The following is a 19,608-nucleotide window of genomic DNA, read 5'->3' as shown; positions in this document are numbered from 1 at the left end:
AATTCAAACACTTTACTCCTGATTTGGCCATACACATATCTAATTGTATCAAAAGGTTGTGAAGTCCCAGTTGTTCTAAGTCTCTCACTGAAATGTGTGACTATAATATTGTGGAGAGATGTCTATTTTTCATTAGTTAATACATTTTATGGATGAATAACAGATTGTCATTGAAATTGATTGTTTCACTTAAAATGTTTAACTGCTGAGGTGGATTGCTTTTGTACACCATTACTCAAAGCAGAGAATATACTTTTTAGAAAGGTTTTAAAATGGAGTAATTAAATGTTATTGATGTATGGTCACTGCCTTACTAAAAGGAAGGCCAAAGCCTACTGACCATATTTTAAAGTTATTCAATTTTTTAAAAAAGAATTTTCATAGAAACTAGTGTGACATACATGATTTCCTTGCCACAAGCTACATCAGGTAAAGGAAAGACTGTGAAGTTTAGAAGGATTTTATTTTATTTTTGTGTTATTATTATGGATACATAATATTATGAATTAAAAATATCTATTTGTTAGCTTTATGTAAAAGGAAAGATTACCTCACCAAAAGCTCATATAAAACCTGAATATTTTTAATAGAAACTAGGTACATTAATAGATACTATTCACTACAGGAAGCTGTTGCAAATTAAAAATTATATTTGATTTAGCTTTTGTCTGCCTAGAACCTGTCCCTCAGAGGCAAAACAGTGAGGCATTCTGTTGCTCCATCTCCTTGGGACTGAAGAAAAAGAAAACAGAGAGAGGAGCAGTGGTGTCCATTAACAATAGTATTAACAATAATGGTACTGATTTTTATCAAGAATTGAGTCTTGAAATACAAGTACAGAGAAAACCATGACCAAAACCAGCAGCAGGACAGAAGCTGATGAGCTGGTTGTGATGGAGTAGACCATTGAAATTTTTTACTCTCCACATATTTCCTTTTTTTTTTTTCATTTTTCTGAAAATCATATATTTAGCAATGTTTCAGTTTGTTTAGATATTTAGATTTTTAGATTAAAATAGCTTTATGTTTGAACCCTGAGACTTAGTGGTTGAATGGAATCCTAGACAATAAAATATTGCAATAAACATTATAACTGTATAGGTAAAAGCTTTTATGTTCAGTATAAGCAATATGCATTTTGAAATGTAGAACTTTCACCTGAAGCAAATGCTACAATATCTAGTGAATGGATTGCTGTCTTGGCATCCTGGCTCCTAGCACCTTAGCTAAACAGACAGACTCCCTGTCCAATCAGTAGAGAAAATGGTTGTCTCTGAAAAACAATTTTAGAGTCTCAATGATGGGTACATCCATGGAAGGATATAATACTTTCACAGACTGCACAGGGACTTATCCAGACCCAGCAAATAACAAGACACTAGATATTGGGTGTATTTGAATTAGCATATGTGAGTGTGGAGTAAAAAATTCCTCCATCAGAATTTACTTGCTTTGCAGAACAGATGCCTAGTAGTTTGCAATGATGTTCTATGGGCCATTACATCAGCATAGAAAATGCAGAGCCTTGACTGTATATCTTTTACTCCCATGTCAAGGAAGGATGGAGGAGAACTAGTGCTACTACTTCATTAATGAATACAGACAACACAAGGACAGAATGAATCAACTTTTACTCTAGTGGCAGACCTACATGACTTTTTCTAGGAAGGAATTTTGGCAGCATACTTGAAGAAACCTGATGAAAACATTTTTTTGACATAAAAAAGTAGTAAGACCTAGCATTTGGCTTGATAATATCTTTATTTTGATTCTGTGTAGTCATCTGTAGTGACTGCAGCAACACCAATATATTTCCGTACCTTCTGAAATTTGGCCTAAGTAAACGTCTCCAAATTGTGCTAAAACCTTTCTGCAGTGGTGTTGCAGAAGACAGATACCATGTACTGGGCTACCAAATCCTTTGTGAGGTGATCAGTGGTTTCCTTGGTTTCTTTAATATGGAAGGAAAGAGAGGAAGGGAAAAAAGCAAGAAACGCCCCCAGTGTATTTTGACTGTCTCTTTGACTCTCACAGCAGAGGGGCAGGGAGCTAGAGCAGAACTGTTATGCTGATTTGTCTTGGCTAGAAAATCCTCTAGGGAGGGTGCAGATCAGACAGGTGTAAAAGCTGCAAAATCAGGATGTGAACCACATTTAACACTGGCAGCAAACAGTGACAAGATGCTAAAAAAGTGGTTTTATCTATGGTGTATCCAGATTCTTAACAATGAAATAATATTCTGAGGTCATTCAGTGTCACTATTTCGTGCAGGGATAATGCTCAGCTTTCTGAACGTGCACCTTTAAATTTATTTTGAAGCCACTGATTCTACCTATTTATTTACCTACTTTTAGGCATTTCTCAGCAATTTGCTCTGTAGAGTCTGCCACACAGAAGGGCATCGTGATTTATCTACAGCTCTGAATATATTACTTGTTAACCTTTACGAACACCTAGTGTGACTCATTCCATCTTATCACAGCAGACGTCAGTGGGAGTAAGCATCACTCAACAGGACAACCAGTTTGTACAAGATATAGGAGTGTGTACAAAATGTACCCAGATAAAGGAGTCAGTTAATTTTTAAACTGTTAGAGAAGAATATGAATACAACAGTGCAGTCTGCCCTGGGATATGAGCCATGTGCGTTGGTTGTCATAATAAGGGGACTGAGAACCTGACAACAGCCTAAATAACAAACAAGAATTGTAATTGTCACCTCTAGGTATTTCAAAAACAAAAAAGCAAACAAACAAACAAAAAACTCACAAAAAACAAAACAAAACAAATAAGGCAAAAAAAGCAAAAAAGCAGACAGCTTTAGCCCTTTATGAGCTTTCCCTTTTCTCAGGAAATCTGGTGTTGTTAAACCAGACACTGCAGACCTCCTGAGCAGTGCCTTGTTTGCTAAATTTCTCTGGATAATGCTAAGTTCTACAGACTTGGGAGACACTGCTGTTACACAGTTTGACTTTCAATGGTTTGTTCATGCTGCAATTTCTAAACATTTTGGCTCATAAAGTCAAAATTTTCTAAGATGTGTACTTATGTGTGTGTACTGTCCTTTGGGTTGATTTGTTTTGTTGGATTCACATAGATCTTCAGACAGACAGTAATACTCTCACAAAACCAAATTTCTGGCAATTTATACTAAAATAGGCAAAATTACAAACAAAAGTATATAATCCACATAATCTGTTGAACCAATTTAAACACATGCAAGCAATCAAACTTAGTAAGACTGTTATCTCTCTCAAGTGAAGATTATACTATGAGGACAATTGTCTTCAAATTTCATTTCCAAAAAGAGACTTTGTGAAGGTTTCCCAGGGTTTATGAAATAGATGGAACTGTAAAAATGGTCCAAAGCAAAGGTTGCTCAAAGCCCCATCCAAACTGGCCTTGCACACTTCCAGAGATGGGGCTTCCACAGCTTCTCTGAACCACCTGTTCCCGTGCCTCACAGTCCTCACAGGAAAAAAATTTCTTTCTAATATCTAATCTAAGCCTGGTCTTTTCGAGTTTGAAGCTTGGTGTCATCTGCATGTTCGCTGAGGGTGCACTTGATCCTTTCATCTATGTCTAACAACATTATTAAGTGTTCTAGTATTAGTGAGGATGTTAAGTAACACTGGTTCCAATATGGATTCCTTGTCACCAATATTCATTTGGACTCTGAACCATGAACAGTTATCCCCCTGATGTATCCAGCCAATTCCCCATCTACCTAACAACCCACTGATTGAATCAGTCTCTCTCCAGTTTAGAGAGAAGGATGTGGTGGGGTCCCATGTCAAAGGCTTTACACAAGCCCAGATAAATGACATCTGCAGCCCTTCCCTTGTCCTCTGGCTCAGTCACTCCATCACAGAAGGTCACTGGGTTGGTCAGGCAGGACTTGTCCTTGGTGAAGCTGTGCCCAAATCACCTTCCTGTCCTCCATGTGCCTAAGTACAGCTTCTAGGAGGAGCTTCTCCATGATCTTCCCCAGGCAAAGGTTTTTGAGGTTTTTTTAAATTATATAAATTTTGACCTGAACACATTAACTGCAAATATTAAATTTGCAATGTATGCAGCACTGACTGTCTCAAATTAAGGTCTTTAAATTCATACAGAAAGGCATTTTTGTTGGAATCATGACAAATGCCATGTTTGAATAAGATTGCTCCTATATCCTACAGTATTTCACCTTAGTAAAACCTAGTAAATTTGCTATTAGAAAGACTTCCTCCACAAACAACAACTGCAAGAGATTAGGAAGTGCTTAAACATCTACCTAGATGGCTGAATTAGGGGCCTGAGAAAGACAGTATGTTACTAAGATTTTAAATTTTGGATGATGAATTTTGGATTCCTTAGAGACTCTTTAAACAGGTTGTAGGTACTGAAAATAGCAGCCAAAGTTAAATTCCCCAGACAAGGCTGGGTGAATCTTTTCTTGGTTTATTAATGTTAGACTGTGCACATTTGACTATGCACAATTGTTCAGCTTTAAAAGAAAAAAAAACCTGTTTCCCACTGTTGAATTGTTGATCTTGAGAATTTTCCATGTATGAAAAATTTATGATATCTCAATGTTTTATCTTACTAGCCTGTTGTAGCAAGTTTATTTGAAAAAAAAAATTCTACTCCATCCATACAAGAGTAACCCTGGGCATGACATGTAAATCACTTACAATATTGCCCTCATGAAGCAGAGGCTTTCAAATTAGAACAGACCTTTGCAATCCATAGCTAACATGGCTTTTCAGCATTGAAAATTTGAGATAATGAAGTTCTCATAGATTGGATTACCTTGGTAATGATGTATCTGTTTCTGACATAGAATGTCAGGTTGCAGCATTTACTTAAACTTACTTTGTGCTTTGTACTCTGACATAGTATGACTCACATAGCTTCCCTTGATACGTCTTAAACTGACACCTTGCCATAGATATGCAAATGTTCCCATTTTCTGAAAAGAGCAATTAATATACTCTTGATAAACCAAGAGTTCTACAGAAAAATACTGACATTTTTCCACACTGCCAGGATATAAATGGTATGATACCATTTGCTACCACACTTCAGCATTTCTTTAAATCTGCAGAAGTACTTCTCAACAACAATTAAATGATACTGTTCTGAAAATTATATTTTTTATAAGACTAGAAACATGCTGGTAAACACTAATGTTAATCATCATACACTTTACATATATTTTTGTAGATATAATACAAGCAAATATAATAATAGATCTATAATAAACTAAGTCTATTGTATTTACTTTATCCATTTTTCTCTTCTGCTGTTGGCTTCTATTGTACATACAGGAATGTGTAGACCCAGTTGTTGTTTAGCCTTACCAAGACCAAATCCATGTTATTAAATGCCTTCTATAATTTGTTAGCATCATTTATTGACTTATTTTATTTCTGTGGCTGTATAAAGTCCTAATTTTGAAAACTCTGAATTTAGTGTCCTTTGAAATTTTCTAAAGATTTAAGTTTCCCTTAGAGAATGTTCCAGATGAACAATATACAAGCTGGAGGTAAATATTGTCAGTCAAAGGGATTTGGAGGCAGAAAATATTTCTGCTGGAAATGTTTTTGCATAATTTAGGCTGTAGTTTAAACCATGTTTGTGGTTTATACCTGGAAGGGTGAAGTTAATAATCCTATTTAAGTTTATAAATTATGAATGTTGTGTTTATTACTACAGATACAGGAAACCAACTGCTATATGTTGTTAGGCTGTTAGACCTGGCTGATCTTCCTTGGAATCATTCAAATGGGATCCAAAATGTCTCCCCACTAAAGAAATTTTCTTAAGGTTCATTTGTTCACATTTTCACTTTTAAGTGAAAATGAAAAACTGCTGTCTGAGGTACATTAGGGCACCTTAATCATTCAGGTGTCCTTGGCAGACAGGACACCTGTGTCAAATCTCTGATCTTCTGCAGTAGTATCTGGGACCAGATGGGATACCCACCCTGCTAGGGAAGGTGGGCTGCCTGAGGCTGCAGGGTCACAGCCTGGTGAGCCAGTACACGTCTGTGCATGAGTTCAGTCCCTAAATCAGGATACACATGCAACTGTCAGGGACTACCTTGGACAAAATAAGAGATGGTACATTTAAAGGAAGCATTTTAAAATCAACTTTGCCCATAAGCTCTGTCAAGTGCAGCACAGAGGTAGTATCCAGGCACACGTATATTTGTGTTTCCTAGTTCTTGACTACTTGATTTTTTAGCTCCTCTTGCATTATACTCTTCTCTTTCTGCGTTTATCTTACTGTTTAAAGACAGCATGAGTTTATATAGGAATGATTATGAATATAATTTCAGTGTCTGAGGGAAAATGGGAGAGGTGGGACAGGTGACGGAGATGGTCCAATAGGTATTTGAGATTCATCCTCAGTGCTCTTAGGACCTATAGATCTGTAGTTTATACCATAATTATTTTTATATCACAGAAATCCCAGCACTGCCAGGTTAGCTCTGCATGACAAAAGAGTCATTGTATGAATCCACATTCTAATTTCGTAGCTGTATTGATGTTGATTTATTTTCTCTAGTACAACTATGGGAGAAGAGATCCAGTGCTACTTGAAGTGTCTACGTGCTCTGACACTCCCTCATTCCATCAAGAATATCACTGCTGTTTAGTTTACACCTGAGATACATTTTTCTTCCTCATGCAAGATCCTATTATGTGTAAATTGAAGAATCTTTAATTCACCCTCATAATAGGTGTGGCACGTATTCCTCATACAGCATTGTTAGCAAAGGGCAAAGTATTCTTAACTGGGTAAATCTTTTAAACCATCTGTCTTATATACATTGATAAAATGTGGTTTACTAGTACCGTGGAATTATATTTTTTATTAACAGAACAATTTCTGCATGAGTATGATCTACTTACTAAAACCTCTATTCAGAAGCTGGTAGACAAACACTTCTCTTACTGAAGAGCAACAAATATATATTTCATGACTGAAATACCCTCTCTTAACTATTGTCTTTCTTGAGCATATAATGTTCAATAAACTCCATTTATTCCAAATGAATACGAAGTATGTCAATATGCCACAAGAAATGCAAATACATCTTGTCAGAGAATAAACAGAAAGAACAGAAGAGAAAAATCTGTAGACTAGTGGTTAGGTCATACCAATTTTGGACAGGAAGGACAATGTTACTGGATATTTGAAAGTCGTCTTCTATGGCTGGATAGTTCTGTACTCCAATAAATATTTAAGGACTGAGAAAGTAATAGCAGTGTTGAACCTGACACTACCTGAGTGAGAGTTCCTATGTCTTGTGCTCTGGCTTACTTAAAGGCAAATTTTGCTGTATAATGAAAGTACCTCTCAGAATAGAGATTCATATTGTCAATTAAGTAATTTAAACTACTATGTGAGAGAGGACAGATGTGAAGAAGCAGAAAGCATGGAGTCATCCTGTCACTGGAAAATGCTCTTCAAAGGTATAAAATATGTAATTCTATTGAAGCTCAGTTGTGCATGATAAGGGGTCTGCTCTCTTTGCACATGGTGTTTATGTAAAATACAGACATTACTATCTGAGTTGTTCAGTACATGAAAACCCAGTTGGGGTGTTTTATGGATGATTTGTGTTACATTTTCAGTGTGGGCTTTGTGGGTTTTGTTTTGCTGTGTTTTTCTCTGGTGAAATATGGAAATATGATTTTGTGGCAATGGAATAGGAGGCTAGAATTTGTTTTCTGTAACTAAGTAAGGTAAAAGAGAAGAATGCTTACAAAATTCATTATCTGGGAAAAGAATTAGGTCTCTGGGTTTAGGCAATATGAGATCACTAAAGATAAAAAATTATGACTGAATATTTGTAGTGGACTTTATCAATACCTAAATTTCCTTTTCTGTTTTAAAGAATAAGCCTCAATAGAAAAATCTCTGCTCCATGGATAAGTTTAAGTTTAGTGGGTCAGAGTTACAATTTTAACTCTCATTGTGTTACTTCTTGCTATGACTATGTTCATAAATCTCTGTTTGTTGGCAGGACTAAGTATATTTTTATATCTTACTTCCCTTATATCCCAAATTTTATGGAATCCAATATGTTATGAAAAAGTAAAACTTTTGAATTTTCTTCACTTCAAGATTTATTAATGACAGAAATGCTGGCTCAAAATTAAGATATTTTGTTTATAAAATGTCTATTTTGCTTTATGTCAAACTTTTTAGATAAAGCTTTTCTTTATGCAAATTTACAGCTGCTGATGTTGGGCATAATCCCACTTTTACTAAAGTTAACACAATTTTGTATTAAATACTGATAGATCATACTAGTATTAAAAATTCTTTGAAAATTAAATCCTTATCCTCATTGCACTGGCATCATTCTGAATTTACAACTGTTACAGTATTTGCATGTCATGTCGCTGGAGAAGGATTGGAATGCCTTACCAGAAGGATTGTGTAAAAATCTCTCCTTGACTGGAGGATGCATGCCAGAGATGCTGAAGTGTCTTGGTGCTCTCAGCACAGCCCTTGCTGTAAATTCTGCTTTGAGTTACAACTCCTCTGATGGTGGGCATCCTCTTCTTTTGCAGAGGAAGAAATGAGGCCAGTTAGCCTTTATTTTCATCTCTGCTCTAGGTGCCCCAGGCAGCTCAGACATCGCAGCAGGTAGGAAAGGAAACAATCTCTGCCAGGTAAATGCCCATCTCCCATTATTCTCTAACCTGGAACAAAGCAAAATTGAGGTTTACCTTGTTATTCCTTGAATTGAAGTTCAGTTCCTTGTCAGGTAAAATTCAGACAACAGATATTGCCTAACCCTTTATCAAGGCGTTTTATTAAATTCAGAGAGTGCAATAGTTCAGGATTTTCTGCAGAGAATAAGTATGTTTATGTCATTTAGGGCTCCTAACCTGCTGTTTCCCAGATTTTGAAGAAAATAGACAAGAGCAGCAAAGTGATAGACAGAGATAAATATTCCACAGGTCCAAAAGCTGCCTTCAGAAACTGGAACCAAATCAACAAACAAATAAATAAAATGAGAGAAGCACAAAACACTCTTTAGTAGCAGCAGAAGAGCAAGATAGCCAATAAAGGAAAAATGGTTTGAAGTCCTACCTGCATAGGAATTGTTTTATAGAATTAATTTTTCAAACACAAAATGAATGTTTGGTTTCAATCTAGTGAATAGTGATGCTTCTGCTGGCTGGATAAAATATTATCTGCTAATAGAAAAACAGGCAATCATAAAAGATAGTCCTCACTCTTATTTAAAGGGTCAAGATACTGAGGTATATTGAGTTAGCATAATGATAATTTTGTAGTATAAGAAGTTTCTTAAAAATTAAATTTAAAAAAACCCTAGTTAGTGGATGGCTTGATCAATCAATCTTTCTGCATACTGGAAGTTTAAAAAATAAAAAAGAAAGAAAAAGGAAAATAGAGTTTTCTGAAGTAAATATGTTGCAAATGCAAAAAGAAGCCTGATATTCTTCAGGTGCTCATCTTAGTACAATAAGATGAGGACCGAAAATTTCAGTGCTTTTTGGTTTAGTTTATCCATTAAAAATGAAAACTAGTTGCTCATCACATTGCATATATAGAAGATAAATAAAATATAAATAAAATATAAATAAAAATAAATAAAAATAAATAAAAAAGAAAAATAAGAAATTTTAAAATGAAGTCAATAGAGACTAGGGAGCTTTAACATCAAATTAACTATTTGTCTTTAAAACAATGAAAGTGAAGAAACCAAAAACCTTTCTTCTGCTGAGAGTAAGACTAAAAAAATTTTAAAAAATCTTCAAAAAGAATGTATTTCCCTAAAATATGCTCCAAGATATACTTATTTCAATGAAATAAATTCATATAAATGCCTTTAAAGTTAATATATGCATATTCATGTAGCTGCTAGTTTGAATGGAACAGCAGAATAGTCACAGATCAACAAGATGGCAAGCTGCACTTGCATTTTCAGAAAAATAAGTGCAATATTTATATTAAATAATGTATAAATACATTATTTAGCAATATTTTGATTTTAAAATATCATAATTATATTACTTAAAATATGTGTTATATAATATAAAGGTAATTTTAATACAGCAAATATAGTAAGTGGTACTTCCATGAAATTATCTCTAAAAATAATTTTAAGAAAGAAAAATCTCAATTTTAAAAATAAGAAACTCTAAGTGAAGTTTCAAGTCGGAGAAACTGTTCTTAGACTAGGAAAAATCCATAACAGATTGAAAATTCTAAAAAAATTGCAAATGTAAAACACTAATTATCTTTCAGATATAAGAAACTCTTAAGATGTAGTAAAAAAGATTAAATATCAAAATAGATTGGTTGCTATAAAATTAAAGCTAAATTATTCCAACAGGAAAAATAAATAGACATCTCAATTATGAGTCATTCAAAAGAATTTGGAAATATATTTTCTCCAAGTGCATTTACAGCTGAGCCCAAAATCTCAGAGTGCTTCTAGAGCAACACCACTAATGCTTAAAGGTGCTTTAAGTACCTGCAGTGTAAAATGAAATCTGCACCCAAGAACTGCACCCAGCTGTGAACAGACAAGGTTTGGTAGAGCATCCACAGAGAGCAGTCAGAATGACTAGTGTTCTTTAACCTGAAGATACCATGGTTCACATTGAAGGAGCAATAGAACTGTATGGAGTTGTGGTGGGGTTATTTTCCCTGCTGGGGCTGAAAATAGAAGTAAACTTATGCTTGGGATCACTCATGCTTTATTAAGGAAAGAAACTTCCAAATAACAATCAATAAATTGGTCATGACTATCTCTAGTAGGACACAAAGGACTCTACTTGTAAGCTGGTAAATGATAAACAGATATTGTCATTTTGATGAAGTTTGCAATGTCATGTCTGTTCTTGGAAAACTTGTCAGACCTACTGAATTTTTAGTTTGATACTGATAGAGAAATATCAAAAGACATTCTAACAGAGACTGGATGAGTGCAAGTGAATGCAAGCAATCACTGAAGGACACTTTTGTAAATACTAAATTCAGTGAGAAAGGGAGGTATCTTCCTTTAGCCTTTGAATAACTGATGTCAAATAAAGCCTTTGACTGTGTACAGAAGGAATTTCTGAAAATAGTTCTGTGAAATTTCACTGATAATTTGAAAACTACTGAAAATATTTACTGGGATCTTGAGGTCACAGTAAAATCATAGTGCAATCCACCTCCATTCAGACTTCTGTAAAAATATATTCTTTCCCATCATTCATGGTAGAATAACTGGCAACAGAATTGTAAAATAAAAGGGATGTATGGTATGGGGTTAGCTTAATTAGGATACAATACAAACAGTAAAGACTCAATATTGTTTCCTTCATGGAAGAGGGCATGATAGTTGCACAGTTCAAGGTTCCATCTGAATCTTCATTTAAAGCTTGCTTTTCCTTCTTTCTTTCAAATTTGCTCCCAAATCCTCATGCTCCTAAATCCTCAAAATGCTTCTGGGAGCAAAACTTTGCTGGAGTTGATACTCTAAAATGTTTACAATCATTGCTTTTTTTTTTGTTTTATTTTTTGTTGTGGGTTTTTTGTTTTTTTTTTTTTTGGTTGGGTTTTTTTTTTGTTTTGGTTTTTTTTTTTGTTTTTTTGTTTGTTTGTTTGGGGTTTTTTTGGTTGTTTGGTTTTTTTTTTTTTTAACTTTAGGCTCCAAAGTACAGTATCTGCTACTTATGGATCTTTGTAAGGAAAGTAATATAGCCCAAAAGAAGTGGAATTTAACACATTTTAGTCCACCATGGTTATTCACCATACACATGAATCAGAAGGCATATTGCTAACCAAACTCCCTTTATTGGCTATAGAGGACAACCCAAGGATGTACATTGGCTTCTTAATATTTGATTATATGAATAATAAATGATTGTCCAATGAGTTCTTCCACTATATATGAGATCACTCTGCTTCAGAAAGTAGAATAATTAGCTGAAATGAAAGGCAGACCAGATCAGACTATGCTTTGAAGACAGTTTACCTGGAAGTGATCTAGAAGAAATGCATCAGCAAACACTACAGATCAATAAAATGCAAAAGTTACAGAAACTTGAAAACTTACAAAAGTGTGTTGACATGGAAGAAAGGTAATGAGAAACTAAATGGTACATTAGGACCTCTTAATGACCTGTAAATAAGGAGAAAATAAGGATTAGTATGAAAGAGTAATACAGTTAGGGGCGAGAGGGGAAGACTAAAAAGACTTACAAAAGCCAAAGACATAAAAAGCAATGAAAGGGAAAAATGCACAATACAATGGTAAAATAAAAAGGGAGGACTAACTAGGCAGATGGTCTTAAGGCAGAAAAGAACCGTGTGTTTCAATGGACTGAAAACTTACTGTAAATTGGCAGCATTATTTACGATGTGCACAAATAAATGAGGAATAATTCCTTTATAGAGGAAAATGCTGCAGTGCATTATAAAAGTGCATAATGACATTATTGCAGCTGTGATAATCTAAATTACATTCACGGGGCTAATAAAATATCTTACCTTTCCCTACAACTTCTGCTTCATTAAGCGGAATAATGCTTGTAAGACACAGAAGGTAATTATGATGCTTTGTTTGGCATGGAAGACATCTGGCATACTGCCTCTAGGATTGGGCAGTGGACTTAAAAAAAAACAACTAATAGGAGACACTTTAGAGGACAGGAATATAAATTATTAGGGAGGTGAAATAAAGACATCAAGGGCAAGAAGAAACAGAGGCAGCAGTAACATTTGGTTTGAAATACTAAATGAAATGTAAAGGAAATGACAGGGTTATTAAGTATATAAGTATGAAAAGATTTATGACTACTGATGTAGAACAAGAAATAATGGAATTGTTTAAAAAAATTTATTTTGTTTAGTATTAGCATGAATTTATCAAGTATCTAGATGACTAGGGAGGTTGTAGGGTCTCAATGCTAAGAGACAAGAACAAGAAATGAGATAGAGGATCTTCAAATCAAGTGAAGAAGCACACCATAGAAAATGACAGCATTTTCCTTGGAGCATGACTATTCATTAGGCATCCTGTGGTCTGTCATGTGTCTCTGTCATCACAGCACAATTCCAGGAAGTTACTGTGGTTCTCATAGCATCACCCAGCTGACTTGACATCTGCATCAACCATTCACAGCTTCTGGTGTCTGTGCAGTTTTGGTGTGTTAACTGTGACTGTCAGCTGCTTGCTCACTCCCCCTCCTCAAAGAGGACAGGAGAAAAAAATGAGATGGAAACAAGTTTTTGGTCAATCTAAGGGCAGAGAGATTACTTACCAGTTACTGATCATGGGAAAAGCATACTTGACTTGGGCAAAATTAATTTCATTAATTGCCTGTCAAAATATATATCAATGATGATATAAAATATGAAAAGGCAAAAGTTTCAAAGCCTTCTCCTCATTCCCCCCTTCCCAGGCTCATTTCTGGTTTGTCCCTGCATCACACAGCACTGAAGGATTTGCATTGTGGGTTTTGGTGAGTTTGTAATAGCTTCTATCCATCATTTCTTCCTCTTCTTGCTTTTCCACTGCTCCAGCATGGGCTCTCCACCCCTGCCACTGCCAACACTTTGGCACCTAAGCCCAAAATAGTAGACAAGACAATCCTGGACTAACTGCCAGTTTTGTAGTACCTTAAGAGCAGGGTAGCTACAGGCCATCAGTAATGTGTGTTAACCTGCAATAATTAAGGCAAGATTACATTGACAGTCCCTCCTGGAGAGAAACAGGAGTTGATTGATTTCAGTGTGAGACAGGAACGCCAAATTACAACTGTACAGGTACATCTCTGTAAGTTTCTGTGTCTCTAAAAAGTTAATACACCACTACATTCCTCCTTCTTCTAAGTCTATTAATTATGTCTGTTCTCTTTGCATATCTGTTCAGTTCTTCAGGGGGTCTTCAGCAAATTTATGTTCACCAGCAGAAAAACTTGTCTCAATCAGATAAAATCAAATAATCAGAAAAAAAACATTTTAAATTGTTAAGCTATTTTAGACAATCATAGATAATGAGAAAAAAAAAAAGAGTTATTTTCTGTGGAACAGGTTTGAAAATTTAAGATGCCTGGGATATCTAGGGAAACAAATTTTGCATATTTCTCCAGGACAGTTCAGTTCATGATTATGATATTCTGTGCCAGGTCTTCATGATAAGCAGATGATTTTCTGAAAACTTATGTATTGTAGAGGATTTAGTAGTTTCAGTGAAATTTTATTGTTTATGTTTTTCCTACTGTCCACATATATTCAAGTAAATATGAGGAAGTATATCATCCTTAGATATGTGTCTATAAATTATGAATAACTCTACTTTTTGCTTACTTCCCATAAAATTATATGAAGAGTAGTCTTCCCCTGAAATATGTGTGTATACTGAGTAACACATTTGTGTATGCATTCATATGTATAATATACATATGAAGTATTTAATTCCTGGAAAGAACAGAGAAATTAAAAATCAAACAAAACCAAGCTTCCAGTTAGGCCCATTTAATTGTTTCTGTAAATAGACACAGTTTTTAAAAATGAAAATTTCTTGATTGGTTATTTGGAACATAGAGATTAGGATTATACGATAGTTTTACCTTACCTTCCTCTATATTATTTCCTCTTTTTTTGGCAAGAGCTTTCATTCTAACAATAATTGAATATCCTTTTTCTATAGGGCTTAGTGTACCCCATAAACTTATACAGAGACTTTATGAAGTGAAAATTTCAGCTATTTTAAACCCTATTCTTGTAAAACACTTTTTTTAATATAGGTACTACAGAGAAAAGTAGCACTTTTGATCAAAGCACCCAGCTATTAGTACCTACACTTTACTACACTGTGATGATTTAAGGTGAAGGGCTGAACTTTGCTGTGATGAGTCACTTAGCAGGTTAAGCAAACAAAACACTAGAGTAAACATCTTCACACTTGAGAAAGAGCAAAAGCTTTTCTTTCTTTTTCTTTGTATCCATTTCTCATTCTAAATGCTTAGCTGAAATAAACACTTTGCTTCATTAATCGGATGCATTCCTATGGAGCCCTCCCTGTATTGTTAATGCTCGATTTCGTAAGTCCTTTACTGAAGAAGCCTGAGCATGGGAAGTTGCTAGGGAAGGAGTGAGAACAGCCTCTATATTTAGTATCACAATCTCTCAACACTGTTGTAAACAACAGCAGATTTCAGCGGTCATCATAATGGGCATTTTTAAATCCATATTTGTCCTATACTCTCTGTGTTTTTCTTTCTCACATAGGTTTTTGAGTGTGGTAGAATCAGGAACATTGCAGTGGTGGTGACCACATCTTATACAACTGATACAGCTTCTGAAGACAGGTTTAGAAAACAATATTTCTCATTGATATAGCATAGATAATGGGCTTGAAGCAGTCTCTGCTATAGAGTAGCTGTTTACTTTCATGCTTTACAATTTGCACCCTTCCATCTGCATTGAACCTATATGAACAACCTAAACTCTGAAAATTATTTTGAAAGATGAATCATGAAGCTAAAAACTGTTATTGATTGGCTCCTGTAGTCTGATATTCTTCCTACATGTAGCTGTAGAGAGTGAACAGTCAGTTACACGTCAGACGAAAGTGTGGAAATGGAAAATGTTTGTAAAACTCAACATTTTTTACTAAACCTCAGAACTTTCTGAGATTTTGTACTGTCTCCTTGTGTATAATACAACTGTACATTTGCAATCTAAACTTTAATGTTTACGTGAATGCAGAATTATGACTCTATAGACAAGAATTCTAACGCTTCTCTCAAGGTCAGGGGAAATGGTACGAGAATAATACTGAGTTGTTCCTTTACCAAAAAACAGCCCAAAGGTTTATAAAAATATTATTTCAAAGTATTTTCTGATGCCTTCTTGGATAACAGTGTATTTGATATATAGTATATATCAACAAGTTGGTTTTATTTTTTCTTTTAAAATCTGCTTAATAGTTCAGACTGCCAGAGGAGCATGTATTAAGAGCTAAACTACGCTTCTTTGATTTGGCAAATAATTCCATTCATTTCACTAGCACGGTTCCCGAAGTATAGAACAATGTAATGAAACCACAAAATTTGCACTGATTTATACTATATGCACTTCCTATTTTGAGAATTATTTTCTATTACTTCCAGGTGATATTGTATGCAGTAACTTCAGAATAATATATACATCACTCAGGCTATCAAAACCTGTTAGTCTTCCATCTTCACGCCCTTTTTGCTTTCTGGGCCCTTTTCACTTTGATTTGGTAGCATTGCTCATATTCCATTTCATTATGGATTTAATTTAATGGCAACATATTAGGAGTGAAAAATATTGTCTTCTGAAATTTGCATTCAGGAAATATTTTATTGTCATTGGGCGTAAGGAATCAAATTTATGCACATTTGAAGCACCAGTAATGAAGGCTTAGAATCAGTTGATTGAGTGGTGGGTTATCCCCAGGTGCCCACCAAGAGCTCTCCATCACTCCCCATCTCAGCTGGATAGGGGAGAGAAAATATAACAGAAGGCTCATAGCCTGGCACAAGGACAGGGAAAGATCACTCACCAGTTACCATCACAGCCAAAACAGGCTCAATTTGGGAAAGAAATTAATTAATATAATTTATTGCAATATTGTCCCCATTTTTCTTGTAGGCCCCCTTTAAGTATTTAAAGGTCAATACTCCCCTCTCCTCCCCATTTTTAACAGAATTTTTTTCGCCTGTTCGCACAAAACTGTAATGTTTTAACACTCCTAAATCTTGTTGATATATTCAGGAAATTTAGAACCTGTGACCTGTTGAACCAACTTTGAGAGCACAGAATGGATGTGAAGTGAAAACAATAAAACTAGCATCTCATAAAGAAATAATGCTTCCTGACTGGAAAGTAACATCTTAAAATATTAGTTGAGTGCCAGCTTGGGTTTGTCCTTCTTCCTTCTTAGACTTAATGTCTACTCTAATATTTCTTAAGCTCTTATGAATTAATAAATATTACAAAATTAAAGTATATTTATAGTATACATATTTTGATAGTACATCAACAAATGAATATGCATTGTTTTGGTTTATACTCCTTTCTTTTATAATTTGTCCTGAGGAAAAACAAACAAAACACAAGATATTCCAGCTCCTTCATCTTTTTATGTTTGCTTTCTTTTTGCTTGAAAGTTCTTCCTAAATGTATAGATCAAACCACTTCTACAATAATGTGGTAAGTACATGATTTGCTTTTTATAAAATCAAAAAATCTGGAAACACGGAATATTTGAAAGCTTTTTACAGAAGAAAAAGCAAAACTTCAACTTATTTTAAGAAACTCAGTTAAATGTACTGTATAACATATGTTCACGGGTATTTTGGCTTCTTCAGAAGCCAGAGTGCCTGCAATATAATACTTTTTTGTTAAAAGGAAAAAAAAAATTGAGAGATGAAAATTACTATCTAGAAAATCAGAACAGAAGAATTTTTGTTTGGGAGTTCATATTCTAGCTGAACTGAAAGGAAATGAGCATAAAGAGAACCATATGGAAGACAGTCACTAAGCTATTGTGCAAAGAAATATACTTCTCTACCTTTTATGTTTCATCCATACATGAATTTGTCACTCTTGTTTAAGAATTATCCATTTTATTTTTTGGAGATTCAGTCCCCCTTCAGTAACCAGTACAAAATGTGCCATGCCAAAAGGCAACATTTTAAGTCTCTGAAAATCCCTTTGCTATGTTTTTCTTTTCCATAAAACTGTTTCTTGGATCCAACCAGTCTCCTAAGCAGCAAATTTAGGACCTGATTAGATTCCATTACATGTCAACAAAATTTTGACAATTGAGAGTAGGACTAGGGTAATTATGATTGAGAGGTCCTAAAAAACCTGCTTTCCATTGAGTGTTATAGTCATCAGTTTTTGAAAGTCACCATTTCATAACTAGCTCTTTCATTTTTCAAAATCCAGCATTTAAAGAATACTTAAGTGTGTAGGAAAGTTGCAATGAACTTTTGTGTATAGAGCTGTTTCCATCATGTCTTGCAGAATTACAGACTGAGGCAGCAATTGGATTCCAAAGCATCAAATGTGTAATACACTGAGGAGCCAAAATGCCACAGAGTTTTGAACCTTATGCACTTATATACTACCTTCCAAAGCCTCTGCAAATAGGTCATGCATTTTTCTGATCATAAATGTTGTCTACATATATTTTTATTGCCATCTTAATAGAAAAATCCTTGAGCTCACATTGGGAAATGGCCACATTGAAAAACAACATTGCTTTTATCTACAAATATCTTAAAAAATAATTGTGGTGTTGGAATTGGAGTTTTTTTAGGAGCAAAAAGTTGTATAAAACATGTTACTAACAAAAGACCTAATGGCAAAATTGCAAAGAATATTCTCTACTGCCATACCACAGTACATATCTTGTCTTTGAAATAAGCTCCTGGTGGAATCAGTTTCAGCAGGTTTGGTTTATTTTGGTAGTACTCAGGCTAAACCTAGGATTGGGCAGCTGTTTAAGCATGGCTTATGCATTTAAAGTAATATTTATGATTCTATTTTCTGACATTACATTCTCTTGGTATTAAAGCACATCTTCAAAAAACAAATGACTGTAGCTCCTTGGGATTTAGAAGTGCAATTTCAGTGAGAGCAAAGTAAACACTGTTTCAATTACCATCATTAGTAAAATATGTGGGGGGTTGTGCAATATTGTTATAATCAAAATTTTGTCTAAGTTAGCTTTGTTTTCCTTGTTATCAGATGATTGTAACTCTACAGTGAAGACTGAGAAATATCTGAACAAGTTTTCTTTTGATTCATAAATGATTTTCTACTAAAGTAAACAAATAATATTTTACCCACTCAGTGGTTTGATGTACAAATTACTTGAAAAAAATTATACTTTTTTCCCCTGGAAACACATTTTTGAAAAAAACAAGTGAGAGAGGCAATGTCCCCTTCTCATTAAAACTTTTTAAAACTTATTGAAAATTTTGTGTTAATTCTGCTTCCACTTGTATCTCTTTACATCTTCTGCTTTAGTCAAGAATTAGTTAGGAATTGGTAAACACTCTTTTTATTTTTTTACAAAATTGTTTTAGGATTTCAAGCCACAGATGTCTTTGGGGTCACTTTAGACAAAATTTGTGTCTTTGTGCTTAGAGTTCTATCAGAGATAAATGGAAGTTTTACTGTTATTAGCTACAGTGGTAATATCTATCAGTGCGATAAAGGTTGACTAAATGAGAAATTTTACTTTTTAATTAGTTTAGACAGGCAGAGGGGGAAAAGGGGAAGAGAGGTAGATGTACCTATGTGATTAAACTTTAAGGTCCAAAATTTAGAACTTTACTATTATCCCTGAGGTGTTCTCTAGATCCAAACCATGACAAACTGGATAGCTGAGCATCAGGGTGTTTGCCTCTATCCTGTCCACAAAGCAGCTTTCCCACTGCTCGGGCTGTCCATGTGGCAGGGACTGGGACCCCTGGCTCTGTCTGCTTTGTTCCCTCTCTTTTCCCCCTGGAATGAGTTCAGGAATAAACTGCTGGACAAAAGCAGCCTCCTGTATCTTTCACCTTTGTCCATGTGGGTTCCCATCCTCCTGTA

This window comes from Erithacus rubecula, assembly GCF_903797595.1.
Source record: "Erithacus rubecula genome assembly, chromosome: 2".
Classification (NCBI taxonomy): Eukaryota; Metazoa; Chordata; class Aves; order Passeriformes; family Muscicapidae; genus Erithacus; species Erithacus rubecula.
Note: the sequence above shows the minus strand (reverse complement) of the source record.